This window comes from Motacilla alba, chromosome 18 (genome assembly GCF_015832195.1).
Source record: "Motacilla alba alba isolate MOTALB_02 chromosome 18, Motacilla_alba_V1.0_pri, whole genome shotgun sequence".
Taxonomy (NCBI): Eukaryota; Metazoa; Chordata; class Aves; order Passeriformes; family Motacillidae; genus Motacilla; species Motacilla alba.
The window spans coordinates 10,007,832-10,024,442 of NC_052033.1; the positions used below are offsets into that span (position 1 = coordinate 10,007,832).

Below are 16,611 nucleotides of genomic sequence, written 5' to 3' on the forward strand. Positions count from 1 at the left end.
ACACCTAACACCCCCTTCTAATGTGTACACCCTGGTTTTCTTTTTCTTTGTGTCTCTCTTCTTTTCTCCTAAGTCCAGAGATGAGGCACAGTCTGGAGTGAGTAACAGTCTGTGACAATGCCTGTGAATTCCTAGGAATTCCAGTCAGTGGAATTCCTATGGAATTTATTTCCCCCCATTTCTCCTTTCACCTCTCAGTATCTGGCCTTATCTACCATCACAGCTTGTAAAGACACCTCCTCCTCATTCCTTTCAATCCCTCCTCCTCTTATTTTCTCAATAATTGCCTTTACAAACCTTCATTCTCATTTTGTTCCTTTAAACTTTTTGGGTTTTTTGCTCCTTTTTTAACTTTTCGTTGCTGGGTCCTTTTTGGTTTTGGAATTATTTGCAGTGACATCAATTTCTGTCCTCTTGTAGCCATTTCTGGCTCTGTAGGCAAGGCTCCCACCCGCATCCCCTTGATCACACATTGAATGAGTGGCACCGAGCAAGGGGTCGTGCGTGGTAAAAAGATGAGAGTTTCTACAGCACATAAGAGGAAAAAAACCTCACTTAACCCGCAGTCCACCGGGTAACCACAGAAACATGTCCCATTCCCATCTTTTCCAAATCCAGACTGGTACATGAGCGAACTTTTTTATTCCCTGGGTGGAGGCTGTGGGCTCTGCGATGCAGCGATTGCTTTGTCGGTATTTTCTGTACGTTTTTGTGTATTGTATTTATTGCTCGTTGCTTCATCAACGACTCCGTGTGCAGAAAGAAGTTTTGCGGTTGTTGGGCTTTTAAGTGCAGCAGAATTATATCATCTTATATTCACAGAGTGTCAGAGAAGGGATTGAAAAGAGTCCTTGAGATATATATATATATATATATATATATACAGATATATAGATATATACATATATAATCTTAGATTCAGAGTCTCAGAGAAAGGGATTGAAAAGAGTCATTGAGATAGATATAGATATAGATATAGATATAGAGATATAGAGATATAGAGATATATAATTTTAGATTCAGAGTCTCAGAGAAAGGGATTGAAAAGAGTCCTTGATATAGATATAGATATAGATATATAGATATATAGATATATAATCTTAGATTCAGAGTCTCAGAGAAAGGGATTGAAGAGTCCTTGATATAGATACAGATATAGATATAGATATACAGATATATAGATATACAGATATATAGATATATAGATATATAGATATATAGATATATAATCTTAGATTCAGAGTCTCAGAGAAAGGGATTGAAAGGAGTCCTTGATAGATATAGATATAGATATAGATATAGATATAGATATAGATATAGATATAGATATAGATATAGATGTAGATGTAGATATAGAGATATAGAGATATATAATCTTATATTCAGAGTCTCAGAGAAAGGGATTGAAAAGAGTCCTTTATATATATATATATATATATATATATATATATATATATATGTAGAGATATATAGATATATAATCTTAGATTCAGAGTCTCAGAGAAGGGATTGAAAAGAGTCCTTGATAGATATATATCTCTCGAGATATATAGATATATAATCTTAGATTCAGAGTCTCAGAGAAAGGGATTGTAAAGGGTCCTTTATATATATAGATATAGATATAGATAAAGAGATATATATGTAGAGATATATAGATATATAATCTTAGATTCAGAGCCTCATGCAAAGGGATTGAAGAGTCCTTGATATAGCTATATATCTATATATGGATATATAGATATATAACCTTAGATTCACAGAGTCTCAGAGAAAGGGATTGAAAAGAGTCCTTGGCTCTGTGTTTGGAAACTGTTTGTGTACCTAGTGTAAAAGATTCTTTCGGTGGTCTTTTGGGACAGTCCTGGGATGTTCCTTGATCATTGAGTCTAGGAGACCTAAGGTGTCTCTTTGCGATCTGGATATTACATTTCTTATATTTGATTAACTCTGAAGTGTATTTGACTTTTTTGTTGGTTTCTCTTCTTCAGCTCCTCTGTTCTGTGATTGACTTGTAGCCACCAGTTTTGGTTTTAGTTTTACTGGTCTCTAGGGATTTTTGTGGGGGTTTTTTTCTCTTTTTTTCCCTTGATTTTTTTTTTCTCTCTGGAGATTTATCTAGCTTTTAGCTGCTTTGTTTGTCACTGTTTCTTCAGGGAGCTCTCAGCTCTGACAGGTGTCTTCCTCACCTATCAGAAGGGCAGATTTGTTTCACCACTTTTCCCCTGTCACCTGTTTGCAAACAGCAGTTTGAGTCATTTAATTTTCCACACATCAGTATTGATCCACAGCCCTCTGAAACCATGGGAATCCTCTCACTGGCACCAGGGCGTTTGGGATAAATTCCTGCATTTTGAGACATGTTCCTTCCTCTTTGATTTTTTATTTTTTTTTCCTTTAGGGAGTGTAGCTACACTCCCTAAGTGTAGTCCCTATAACAACCCAAAGTTGGGTGCAATTTTGCAACTTTTCTGATGCTGTGACGAGCTGTGCTCCCAGGTTCATTATGAGGCTGTCTCGAAACTTGCTGGTGAAACAGGAAAAACAAGAAATCCGACCTCGCTGCAGTGCTTAATTGAAGAGCATTTACTGACTGCTTTAAAGCTCTTATAGCAACTGTGTTTGCTGAGAACTGAGGGCTCTTGGCTTTAATTCACCCTCAGCAGAAAAAAACCTGTCACACTCCAGGGCTGGACTGGGATTGGGCTGGCAGCTGCAGCTGGAGATTGGAGATTTCCCTCTCCTTGTGATGCTGTTCAGCTTCTCTCCCTCTCCAGGAGTCCCAGGAGGGATGAAAATGCCAGAGGCAAAGCAAGAGCATCATGCTGGGCATGTTTTTGGTGATTTCTTGGCGCCAGGGCAAGTAACCAGAATCAATAAAGAGAATAAACCCCTTTGCTAAAAGATCTTAAAGACTCTTCAAGCTGCACATCTTCTGAAGAGTCTGGATCTCCAACCTCATAATGCTGAGGAGGGAGGACTGAGAAAAACCTAAATCAGTGCCCAAGGGAGCTGCAGTTGGATCTCTGCTGGGAAATCTACCTTTGAGCCAGCAGTGCTGACACTGGAGTGTGCTGAACGCTGCTACATTCTTATCCCCATCCATCTGCACTGGAAATGCAGTCTGGAAATGCAGAAAGCTGCAGTGGGTGACCGTGCTGTAACCTGAAGAGCAGCTCCTCACCTCCCTCAGCAGGCAGTGGTGCCTCCAGCACCACCCATTAGCACTGACCTTTGCCCGGCTTTGTCTGGATTCGAGGAACTGGTTCCACTGGCAGGAAGGATTTCTGAGCTGTTTGTGTTATCTCTGTGTCCATCTTAAGAGGGGAGCTGAGCACAACTGAGAACAGCTGCTGATGAAAGAGGCAGGGTGTGAACGCAGGAGGCAGGAGGGATGGGAAGCAGGCCTGGAAGAGATGGAATCGATGGAGTCCATGGATGTGGCTCTCCCCTGGTGCAGGAGATAAAGCTGAGCTTGCAAGAAGTGTAAGGAGATTTTTGAATATGATGTCACACTGACTCCATGTGAGTGATGCTCAGGTTTGGCTTTTCCGTGTTTCAGGTTCTGCGCTGCTTTAGTGTGCGGGGCTGGGCTCACAGCAGGGGATGCTGAGCTCTCTGCACAGAGCAGGGAGACAAAACAATTCCTGCTCCAGCTGGGCACCAAGGACAAATGATCCAAAGCTCAGCCCAGGAGCACAAACAGCGTGGGCTGAGGAGAGAAAAACAAGCAGGGTGGGAGTGCCTGGGCTAAAGCTGGAACTGGACAATGAACTGCAAGGTGCAAATGGAGCAGAACTGAGCCAAGGCAGAGACCCCGGGAGCGCTCGTGCATTTTGGGACCATTTGGGTTCATCTTGGGGGCAGCCCTGGCTGGGCTCTTGTGCTGCCCAAGGTGGATCCATGGAGGAGATGCTTTGAACAAATCCCTGCTTTGTTCTGTAGCTCTGCCCAGCCTCTGCTCCAGCTCAGCCTCCTCAAGGCATCACGAGATCTGCTGGTTTCACCTCTAATCCAGCTGGTATGATGTTAAATTTAACTGGCTGGGGATTTTTTCCAAGTTTTGGAGCCCTTTTGGCTTTGCAGAGCTGCGACACCAGCACCTGTGAGGCAGGTAAAGGCAGCCTCTGAATCCTCATTGTACCAACTCAGGTGCAAATGTGACCCAGAGGAGATGGGGCTCTATCCAAGGAGTCTGTGATGCAAATTTATGCAGATGACAGTCATTAGTCTACTGTTCGTTTGCTTTTCTGCTTGCTGGGTAAGGAAGAGGCAGCGACTCCGCAGAGAACAGGCCTGGAAATTGCAGATTTGTGCCCAAACTGCCAACTTAAAAAAGCTTTAGAGACTGAAGGAGACTGTCTGTCAGTTCTTTCGGAGATTGCAGGGCACTGGGAGGGTGGAACTTGTTTCACCACCAGCCACCAACCCCTTGGCTTCTCTGTCCTGGCATTTATTAGCAGATCCTCGTGCCATGGGTTGCCAGGAGCAAAGCTCCATGGCCAGGAGGACACAGGCACCAGCAGCCCTGAAGTAGTTTGCCACAGCCCTAATTCAGAATTTATTGATAAACCCGGGGTCAAAACAGTGTCTGCATCTTGGTTCTGAAAGCATTGTAGCAGAGCATTCCCAGGGATGAGTTTTGTCACCTGAGCCAGAACACCTGGAAAGGCCCGGGGAAGTGGAAGCTTTTCACCCTGACCCCATCTCTGGGGTCACTGTGACCTGGTAAAGTCCTCCCCCAGCTCTCCGGTATCCTCTCACCTCTCAGGGGACAGGGACAGGAGCTGAGCTGGTCTCTGTGCAGCCAATTCAGAGCAGGAATTTAAAATAACCTGCAGTGAGGGCAAGTTAGCAGCAGCACGGGGATCCGAGGGAAAAAAACAGGTCTTCAGACACCTCTGGGTGACATTTATTACCCAGACTGGTGCTGGGATGTGAGGATAAAATCCAAGGCCCAAAGATATCTGTGCTGCCTGCAAAATGCCCTTTCCACTTGTTCAACACCCTCCTGTCAAGGCTGCAATCACCTCTGGATCAGCTCTCAGGGCAGTGGGGAAGGTTTGGGGTCAGGTCGGCTCCTGGTGTAAATCCTCTGGTTGCTTCACACTCCTTGCAAAGCAGACCTTGAGCCTTTTTGAGGAAAACACTTGGAAAACTGCCGGGCTCCCCAAAGCAGCATTTTTCTCACCAGCTCGAATGTGCTGAAAGGACGGGATTTTCTGAGAACTTTTCCCAAACAGTCTTGCCTTCTTTTTTCTTCTTCTTTCTTTTTTTTTTTTTTTTTCCTTCTCTTTGAGAGGGGGAGGAGTTGTGTCTAAAAAAACAAACCCAACCTGTCGTTCTCAGCTCTGCCAACCTGTCAGTCCAGCCACGCGAGGAGAGCGGGAGAGAGGCAGAGCAAAAGGAAGGAGGGAGTGAAGCAGAGATTCTTTGAAACCCCAGCAGGACATTAAGGTAAAGCCCATTTCTCACTTCCTTAATGACTCTTTTCCCTGTGTTTGTACACGTAAACAGAAAATCTGTTGCCTTAGAGAGCTCTAAACTAACCACACAGCCCGGGTGGGAATAACCTGCTCACGGCTCAGCCGGAGGGGTGTTTGAGGGTAACCTGGCAGCTCGATAGCTGTTGTTTGGAAACACGGTTTGAGTGGCTGGAATTCGTGTTAATTTGAATATTACAGAGAGGCAGAGCTTGTTCGAGCCCATGTTTAGGGAGGGTGCTAAGCTGTGTAATTGCAGGGCTGAGCCAGGCTCTAATTGCCGCAGATCAGGGTAAGAACTTGTCAGGGAACGTGGGAAATGGATTTGTAGGAAGTTTTTAAAGCTTGGCGGAAGGCTCACGTCGTGTGCATCTCTATGCAAACCTTGAGATAAGAAATGCTGGCTCTGAAGTGCTGTGGAATAGGACAAACATCGGTGAGGGAGAAATGGAACTAGAAACAAGTTTCAAAGGGTGGCCTTGCAAACAAGACTGGATTTCGGGAAATAGAGCTGTGAAAGATGCATTGTAGTGGGACCTGCATCAATCATTTTCGATAATTGGCTTTTAGGCATTTGCAGCATGGTGTGGCTAAAGCTGATAGGGCAAGAAACACTTCTAGTGTATTGTAATTAGGAAATAATTATCTTCTGATTGTGCTGGAGTGAGTTATAACATCTGTATTGTCTCACCTTTCACGTGAGACTGAAAATGGGATAAAAGTTTTTAAAGCGCCCCTCAGTTACCCCAGCTCTGGGTCGGTAAAAGCCATAATCCAACAAGAGAGGAAGGAACTCCTCCCAGAGCTGCCACCTGCAGGGCTCTGTCACCTCCTCCTGGAGCACCTGGCATGGCCCCAGCTGGGGACGGGCTAGGGACCACCCAGACCGCGGGGCTGACCCACTCTGGCAGCTCCTCTGTTCCTCTCTGTCCTTTCTGTCCCCTCCTGGAGGAGCTCAGACCCTCTCAGAGCTGCCCTGGGGGTTCCTGGGCCGGGAGGGCAGAGCAGCACAGGCACTCTCAGCTCACCCAGGGAAACTGAGGCTTGCAGAGTGGTAGAAAGGCTGGTTGGAATGACTCAGAGGGATCAGTCTGCCTGGGGAGCCTGCTCAGGGTTTGTTGGGACAATTGGGTGAGTGCGGGCCGAGGAACAAACAGGAATATTCAAAATGTGTTGGATTTGAGTGTCTGTGCACCTGTGTGACCCCATACCTGTGCACAAATGTGTCTGTGCGAGGAATCTGCTGAGAGATTTTTCCTACACCATGAAAATCCACAAAAAAGGTGAGAGAGCAAGAATCCTGCTCATCCCCCTTAGAAATCCCTCTGTTCCTACATTTCTAAGCCCTGAGCAAACATTTTTAAGCTGTCCTGAAAACTCTGTGGAACCTTTCTGAGCAGGCTGAGGATCTGGGAAGGTCACACCAGAGGCAGAGGGGGGGCAGGATTTCCTCTCCTTGCTGTCTCTGGGGTTTCCACTCCTGCAGCAAGGTGCAGTCACCTGTCCAGAGCAGCTCACCTGGCAGACAGGGCAAGCTGAGAGGTGGCAGAGACAATGCACTGTCCCGGGAAGGCTTGGGATGCCTTGGCCAGGGCTTTGCTTGCACAGTCCTGCCTTCTGCACCTCCCTTGCTGTCAAACTTCCTCAAATCCTTGTGCCTGGGCTGTGATCAAAGCTCTTCTCCAGGCAGTGGCCACCACCAGCCTGGAAACCCAGAGGGGATCCAGGCTGGGGAGGCTGAAATCCAGAGGGGATCCAGGCTGGGAGGGCTGAAATCCAGAGGGGATCAACAATGGAAAGGCTAAAATCCAGAGGGGATCCAGGCTGGGAGAGCTGAAATCCAGAGGGGAGCCAGGCTGGGAGAGCTGAAATCCAGAGAGGATCCACAGTGGAAAGGCTGAAATCCAGAGGGGATCCAGGCTGGGAGAACTGAAATCCAGAGGGGATCCACAATGGAAAGGCTGAAATCCAGAGGGGATCCAGGCTGCTCTGTCTGGATAAGAACTTTTGCAAAGTCCTGGTGTTACATCATTTTCCTCTCTTCTGGGATCATGTTCTCCTGGGAGCCCTGACTCATTCTCTGGGGATGGCGATGCAGAGTGTGATTACAAACATTTAATTAACAGAAACCCTTTTTTTTAGAGTGTTTTCTGTAATAGTGTTGTGAGCTTTCTTGCCAGAGCTGGAATGGAGAGGGAAGTGCTTTTTGAAGCAAATATGGTGGAGAAGAGGAAGTGAATATTTAAGTTTTGGTGGAGATAAACTTTTTACTCCCTGTTACAGTAACAGAAATTAGTCACTGGAAGAAGGAAAGGAGGAAAATTAACTTTCCTGATCTGCAAAGACTTCACCAATGAGCCTCACGGCGCTTTTGCATCTCCTCTTTGTGTGTCCAAAGGAGAGCAACGAGGCTGGTGAGGGGCTTGGAACACGAGCCGTGTGAAGAACGACTGAGGGAGCTGGGGTTGTTCAGCCTGGAGAAAAGGAGACTCAGAGGTGACCTTATCACTCTCTGCAGCTTCCTGAAGGGTGGCTGTGGTGAGCTGGGGGTCGGTCTCTTTCTCCAGGCAACAACAGACAGAACAAGAGGACACAGTCTCGAGCTGCACCAAGGGAGATCCAGGCTGGAATTAAGGAGGAAGTTTTTCACAGAAAGAGTGGTCAAACACTGGAATCATCTGCCCAGGGAGGTGGTGGAGTCACCATCCCTGGATGTGTTTAAAAAAAGCCTGGATGTGGCACTGGGTGCCATGATCTAGTTGAGGTGTTAGAACACGGGTTGGACTCGATGATCTTAAAGGTCTCTTCCAACCTAGAAATTCTGTGATTCTCTTCTCTTCTCTTCTCTTCTCTTCTCTTCTCTTCTCTTCTCTTCTCTTCTCTTCTCTTCTCTTCTCTTCTCTTCTCTCTTCTCTTCTCTTCTCTTCTCTTCTCTTCTCTTCTCTTCTCTTCTCTTCTCTTCTCTTCTCTTCTCTTCTCTTCTCTTCTCTTCTCTTCTCTTCTCTTCTCTTTGTGGTTGTGATATTTTATGGAAATCCCTTTGCTAGGATTTTCTTCTCCCGAGAAGCTGAAGGACCTCAGCTTCAAGGGTAAACAATTTATTATCTGCTGCTGTGGAATGCAGCAGGTGCTTCCTCGATTGGTCGGTGTGGGATGTTTCTACTTGGTGGCCAATCCAGGAGGCAGCAGCTCTCGGACTCTCTGGGAGTCACAGAACTTTGTTATTCATTCCTTTCTATTCCTGTCTCGCCTTCTGATGATCTTTCTCTCTGTTCTTTGTAGAATAGTTATAGTGTGGTCTTTTTTAATGTAATATATATCATAATAGAATAAACCAGCCTTCTGAAATGGAGTCAAGATCTCTCCTTCCCTTCACCAAGTCCTGACTGCCCAGAAGACCCACGGTAATAAATGGTGACCCCAGACGTGGCAATATCTCTTCTCTTCTCTTCTCTTCTCTTCTCTTCTCTTCTCTTCTCTTCTCTTCTCTTCTCTTCTCTTCTCTTCTCTTCTCTTCTCTTCTCTTCTCTTCTCTTCTCTTCTCTTCTCTTCTCTTCCATGCCACACTCCATGCCACCCAGAGCAGTCGCTGTGCTGCTCTCTCCTGGTTCCTGCTCTGATAAGGTGTGAATGCAGTGAGATAGGGAGATGGGTGCTGCCAAGTCTGCCAAGCCCCGCAGTGCTGGGGCACCTGAGCCATTCCTGACAAAACCAGGATTATTCCAGCTCCTGCTGTGGTGGTTTGGCAGCGCTGAGCGAATGCCAGCTGATCAATCAGAGTTAACCAGCTGCAAACTCGCCAAGTTCAGGTGAGAGCCAGGCAATCCGTGTTTTAGATGGGCTCCAAAAGTGCAGCACCAACTCTGCTAGAAGGGAATGAGCAGCCAGGTCCTCGCCAGGGTTTCTGTACCTGTCACTGCAGGGACTGATGGATGGTCATTAGCTCGGGGAGCTTCTCCTAAAGAACAAAAAACTTCAGCAAAGGAGAGTTCCCAGACAAAAAGGTTGAAATCTGAGCCGCCCCTCTGCCAGCACAGGCTCTGAACAGCTCCTGGAAAGGTCAGGTGGAAAACACTTCACACTGGGGAAGTTTCTGCCTTTCACCAGCGCTGCTCCCTCCCTCAGTTTGGAAATGAAGATCTAGGCACAGTTAAGGGATAAAGGGCTTTAGTTCAGTACTTGATAAGGATTTTTATGGTGCAACAATTTGTTATGGAATACGCTGAAATGCACAGAGGTAGATTGCATATGTGATTTTGTAGACCTTGCAAATGAGCATGTTTAACAAAGATGCTCTAATGACAGGCTTGAGTGAATAGCGTGGCACCTTTTTATCTTAAAGTATTTTCCCTTAGATGGGTTTAATTTGAGTTGATGGGATATGTTTCAGTGGGGGTTTTGGTTTTTTAAGATAGCATAAACTTTTCACCAGGATGCTGCTCCCTCACCCCAGTGACTGAAATTCTGGAGACTGATGCTCTGCCCCTTTTTCTGCTATTAGTCACCTTTCTTGCCCAATATTCTCACCCCGAGCTTTTGGTGAGAAAGTCTGGTAACAGAACACCCCTTTCCAGTAATTCATTGTGCAATTAAACCACTGTGTGATAAATACAAACGAGCCCCACGCGCAAACACCGCCTCCCATTTCTGTCTGCTTTCAAACCAGGATAAGGGCTTGACTTGATTCTTCATTTTTCATCCTCGGTTGTAAAAGAGAACTCGTCTGTCCTGCCTGGCAGGAGGCAAGGCTGGAGCTCAAGAAGTGGCCGTGCTGCATTTCACAAGGCACTGCTCGTTTCTTGTGTTTTCCAGTCAGGATTCCATCACTGGTTCCTCTTTTTAGAGCAGAGAAATTCATGTTCTGAGGGTGCATCCAGGGCAGGATAATCTTCAGCTTCTCAACTTTGTGGTGACACAGTGGGGTGGAGAACTGGGAGAGTGGAGAGGGTTTCAGCCCTTAATTTCCTGTGAAAAGGTTCAGCAGAAGAACCATTGGATTTTGGGGTTCTCCTTGCTAGGAGAGTGGGTCAGCACTTCCCACAGAAGATCTAAGGGCTGGCATTTCACTTTGTCTGGCAAACAAACTGAAAAAAAAAAAAGGTAATTTTAGTGAACAACCATTTTTTCAGACAAGTTTTCTTCAAGAGAAAACCAAGACAGGCTCACAGAGCTGTGTGAAATCACTCACCTGGATAAAAAAGTAAAATTTTACTGGAAAATAGCTGGAAAAATTCCATGTTTAATGAAGGCATCTCCATTCCTGAGACAACTTCACAAAACATCTCCATCCAGTTCCTTTTAAAATATTCTCTCCCAAACTTGTTTCAAATTGGCACCAAATGTTGTGCACGTCAGCACCAGGGCACTGTTTTGGAGTGGCAGAACCTGCGTGACCTGGCCCTGCTCACTCCTGACTTCCCAGACCCGATTTTGGATGGCCAGGTGGCCCCTTTTGCTCTCCAGGAAATGCTGATCCCCAGCAGCCCTGGGAGAAAGAGCATTTTCCTACCTGGCTTTGGCCCTCTCAAAGACAGATCAGGACAAATCGGAGCCACGGAGATGATATTCACTTCATAAAAGCAGAGGCCATAAAACACAGGCCACTTTCCACCAGAAATCTCTACGGGGAAATTCAAATATTTCTATTTTCACTCACAAGCCTTCACCACTGTTCATGAAAATCCTTTCAGTTTTCCACAAGTGAGTGAGGACTCTTTCCAGGAGCGGCCTGTGGTGAGATTTCCAGTGCACTCTTGCTCGGGATAGCTTTAGAATATTAATCTTTTCATGGTATTTTGTCACCACAACCAGTTATTCCACAAAGAAATGAGGCAATTGGTACCTCACACAAAAAAAAAACCCCAAGTAACCCTCCAAGAGCTCCTGCGAGTTTCTGGTATTCAGGCCTCAGAAAAAGATTTGATTTGGACTTTTTCAATGGGAATAAGTAATTACAGCAAGGCTTGGTTTGGACTTTTTCGGTGGGAATAAGTAATTAGTGCTTTGCTTTATCTCCAGCCTGTTCAAATGGAGTTCAGGGATTGGCGAGGCAGTTTTGGATGGAGGTGCAGTTGCCCTGGCAACAATCGGGAGTGAAATCAGAACCTTTTGAGCAGCCAGTGGAATGTGGTTCCACTCGGATGACAATAGGTCACAGCGTTTTAATGGGCAGAATGCAATCCAGCAGGAGAGGATTTATGGCCGCTGTGACATCAGATTGACACTATTCCTGCAAATTCTTCAGCTCGGGACAGGCCTCGCTGAAATCTGCTCAGTGGAAACACTTGGAAAACGCTGTAAATGATTTTTGTTTTCCAGATCAGCCACGGCCTGTGTGTGCCAGGGGGCTGGGAGGAATAGAGCGAAACCCAAGCTCCCTGCTCAGAGCCCGAATGAGAGGCTGTCCTGGGCACCAGGAATGGTTCTGGGAACCAAAGGCTCCTTCCTGCAGGGTGCTGGCCCAAATCTGCCGGAGAACTTCCGCCCTCGCTGGGTTTTGTGTCACCAAAACGATTCCCAGTGATTTCCAGGAGGGTAATTCAGGCTCTTAGAGCTGATTGCATCTGCTGACAGACGAGACCTTGCAGGAGCAAGTCCTGGAGCAGCCCGGGAAGAAAAGGTTCCCTGTTCAGTGTGCAGGGGCAATATTTCATCCCTCCTGCCTGGACATTTTTCCAAGTCCTGCAATAAGGATCCTTTTATTCTGGAAGATCCCAGAGCTCTGTCTAAATGGATACAATGCCCAGGACTGGGACAGGAGAATGTGCTGCCTGCAGCTTTAAGGAAATGCAGATTAGGGTGCCAAAATCTGTCCTGAACCAAAAGCACGGATTATAAATCATTCAATTTTCAACTATTAAATTGAGATTATTTTAAATTTTCAATTTTAAAAAATTCAGTCTTCTAATATGAACACACAGAAAGGTAGGCATCCCTTGGGATGTCCCTGCTGACCTCTGTCACACACAGAAATCCAGAGCCACCTGTTTTGGTGGCATCAGAAATGGCCTTTAGAATTGGAATATTCATGGATAAGGGGCACAGGAATATTGAAATATTCATGGATAAGGGGCACACGAATGCTGGAATATCCCTGGAGAAGGGACACAGGAATTTTGGAATATCCCTGGATGAGGAGCACAGGAATGTTGGAATATTCCTGGATGAGGGGCACAGGAATTTTAGAATACCCATGGATAAGGGGCCCAGGAATGTTGGAATATCCCTGAATAAAGTGCACAGGAATATTGGAATATCCCTGAATAAGTGGCACAGGAATATTGGAATATTGGAATAAGGGACACAGGAATATCCCTGGGTGAGGGGTATGGGAATATTGGAATACTCATGGATAAGGGGCTCAGGAATATTGGAATATCCATGGATAAGGAGCACAGGAATGTTGGAATATCCCTGGATATGGAGCATAGGAATGTTGAAATATCCCTGGATATGTGGCACAGGAATGTTGGAATATTGGAACAAGGAGCACAGGAATATCCCTGGGTGAGGGACATGGGAATATTGGAATTTCCATGGATAAAGGACTCAGAATATTGGAATATCCATGGATAAGTGGCACAGGAATTTTGGAATATTCCTGGATACGGGACACAGGAATGTTGGAATATCCCTGGATAAGGATCAGAGGATTGTTGGAATACTCATTTTGAGTAGGTGGCCCTGAACCTTTCACCAGTTTTCCTTCTGAATCGGTGGAGGTGGTTCCCGTTCGTGTTTTAATTCGAAAAGCAGATTTGTTTCCCTCAGCCTGGTACCCTGCACATCCCTCCATTGTTGACAGGAGCCTTTTGCCACCATGAAGCCCCAAGCTGGTGAGCTGCTCCTCTCCTTGGAGTGAGTCCTGGAGAGCAATCGAGCCAGACAATGACACAGCCTGGTTCTTGTCCTCCCCAGCGGGAAATGGGCTCGGAGCTTTGCCTCCATAAACAGCCAAGGGTGTGGAAGGCGAGGAGTGACCTCAAAGCCGGGTTTTACACGGCAGAACAAAGAGATCTCGGAGCCTGATTGGAAAAACACCCCGAGAGCAAATCCATGGCATGAGATCATAATTATCAACACACGTCACGGCGTGGCTGGAGCCCCTGGCAGCTCCTTCAGACACCGGGAGCAGAGTCCTGGGTGACTGCAGGACAGAAGGACATCCCTCCATCCCTGCAGCTCTGGGGTGGGATGGAGGCTCTCAGGATTTTGGCTGTTATATTTTCATCTATTTGTAACCCTGCAGCTCTTCAGTGTGTAACTCTAAACTCCATGTACAGTGGGAGCTGCTGCTTTCCCAGTCTGGGCAGACACAACAATTCCTCTCCAGGCCTGGCAGCCAAGGACACCTCACTGCCCCAGGCCCCAGAGATGGAAACAAAAGGGAGTTGGGGGCAGCAAACTTGGGGTCAATGCCTTCATTAGCTGGAGCTGTAATTGGCAGATGAACCCCCAACATGCAAATGGACCAAACTTATAAAAGTGTCAAAACCCGTGACCCCTTGTCCATTTTGGGTGGGCTTTGTCTGCCCTAAAAGTACCTGAACACCCTTCAACAAATATAAGCACTTTTTATTCCCTTAATTTAGTCTGGCCTCTGTTTTTAGGTAGTCCCAAACAGGCATCAGCCCATCCTCAGGGATGTTTGGGGCCACAATTGCTCTCAGATCGCTTTCCCTTTGTTCCAGCACTCCTGGGATTGTTCCAGCACCTCTGAGGTCTCTTTTTCATTCTCCTTATTTCAAACTTTCTTTCCTCCCATGATCAGCCTTGCAGTTGCTCCCAAATTAAGACACCCAAGTGATGTTTTGGTTTTTCTTTTTTTTTTTTTTTTATTTTTTATTTTAGGGGTTTTTGTTTGTTTATTTGGGTTTTTTGTTTTTGTGGGGTTTTTTGTTTGGGGGTTTTTTGTGGTTTTGGTTTTGGTTTTGGGGTGTTTTATTACTTTTTTTTTCCCTGTGGGAAACACCACTTTGTGTTCTTCAAAGACTTCACTTCCCAAAGTTCCTCCCATCCTGAGGTGATGGAGCTTAGCACCACATGGAATGTTCCAGAAGAGGAATGCCACCAGCCTGAGCTCCTGATCTGGGGCTGGGCAGGCACTTTTGGGAGTGATCTGGGGATTTGTTAATCGCCTTCAGATTTGTGTTTGAATTTGGAAGGACTCTGAGCAAGTGATGCTGCAATTCCATTTTATTCGGTGAGAACAGGAGTAAAAACGACCTGTGTAAAATACAGGATACAAACCAGGATAAATCTCCCACTGAGGCCGTGTACCTCACTCTTGAATTTAATTTAATTTCGACGGCTGATCATTTATCCAACTCCCAGCTAATCTGGAGTGAATCAGGGCAGCAAACTTCTAACCAGAGGCTGAAATTCTCTTCAGCCACGCTCTTGTCTCTGGTGACAGCTCCCCTGTAGTGGTATTGTGGAATAAATAAGAGAGACATTTATTTCACAAGCCCACAGCACCTGTGAGGCCAAACAGAGAAGTTGTCTCTCAAAACAATCTTTGGGAATTGCTTTGGCAATAAAACCAACCCGAGTGCAGTTGAGATATCATTTTTGTGTTGACATTTGCAGTGTAGCAGGTTTGTATTTGATGTATCTTTGTTAACATGGGCTCTGATAAGATCTGCTCGCTCCTTCACGCTGCTTGCCTGGAGAGGCAGAACAGGAAAATCACGGCTGGCTGGGCAGCCCGGTGGCAAACAGCTCGGGATGGGCTGGATTCCCATCCAGGAGCTCCCTGCTCAGCAGGGCTGGGGAAACCTTCCACACCGAGAATTCCAATCAGAGTTCCACACTCAGAGCTCCAGCCCCGGGCCTTGAGGGACACAAAGCAGCCTCTGTGCGAGCCACAGGGAGGGAAAATCCCGTTTAAAACAAACCCCATGTTTCATTTCTTGATTAGAAGCAACTTCTAGATATATACATTGCTCACATCTACAGACCTGAATGGGGGGCACAGGAAAGTTGGAATATCCCTGGATAAGGGGCACAGGAAAGTTGGAATATCCCTGGATAAGGTGTACAAGAATATTGGAATATCCCTGAATAAGGGGCACAGCAATATTGGAATATCCATGGATAAGGGGTACAGGAATGTTGAATATCCCTGGATAAGGGACACAGGAATATTGAAATATTCGTCAATAAGGAGCACAGGAATTTTGGAATATTCATGGAAAAGGGACACAGGAATATTGGAATATTATCTGGATAAGGGGCCCAGGAATGTTGGAAGATCCTTGGATAAAGGACACAGGAATATTGGAATATCCCAGATAAGTGACACAGGAATATCCCAGGATATTGCTGGGTAAGGTGCCCAGGAATGTTGGAATACCCCTGGATAAGGGACACAGCAATATTGGAATATCCCTGGATAAAGGGGTACAGGAATATTGGAATATTCATGGATAAGGGACACAGGAATATCCGTGGATGTGGGGTACAGGAATATTGGAATATTCATGGATAAGTGGTACAGCAATTTTGGAATATTCATGGATAAGGGGTACAGGAATGTTGGAATATCCCTGGATAACGAGCACAGGAATATTGGAATATCCCTGGATAAGGGACACAGGAATGTTGAAATATTCGTCAATAAGTAGCACAGGAATATTGGAGTATTCATGGAAAAGGGACACAGGAATATTGGAATATCCCTGGATAAGGGACACAGGAATGTTGCAATCTTCCTGGAAGGAATGCTGGAATATCCCTGGATAAGGGGCCCAGGAATGTTGGAAGATCCTTGGATAAGGGACACAGGAATATCCCTGGATATGGGGTACAGGAATATTGGAATATCCCTGGATAAGGGACACAGGAATATTGGAATATTCCTGAATAAAGTGCATGGGAATATTGGAATATCCCTGGATAAGTGGCACAGGAATATTGGAATACTCCTGAATAAGTGGCACGGGAATATTGGAATATCCCTGGATAATCAGTTGGCTCAAGCTGACCAAGAGCGGGGTTGGATGGGATACTGGGAAGGAATTCCTGGCTGTGGGGTGGGGAGGCCCTGGCACAGGTGCCCAGAGCACCCATGGCTGCCCTTGGATCCCTGGAATGTCCCAAGGCCAGGCTGGACTTGGAGCAGCCTGGG

General features: G+C 46.1%; 1 protein-coding gene across 2 annotated transcripts in view; it reads left to right on the plus strand.

The window, feature by feature from the left end:
* Positions 1 to 16,611, plus strand: part of KCNJ16 (potassium inwardly rectifying channel subfamily J member 16) — a 38,403-nt gene that overhangs the window by 11,536 nt on the left and 10,256 nt on the right. Inside the window, exon 3 of one of the 2 annotated variants that reach the window (XM_038157164.1) lies at positions 5,350 to 5,457. The exons of the other annotated variant lie outside the window; for it this stretch is intronic. The gene's annotated coding sequence lies outside the window, so the exon portion shown is untranslated. The remainder of the gene's footprint in view (positions 1 to 5,349; positions 5,458 to 16,611) is intronic. 2 annotated transcript variants of the gene reach the window in all.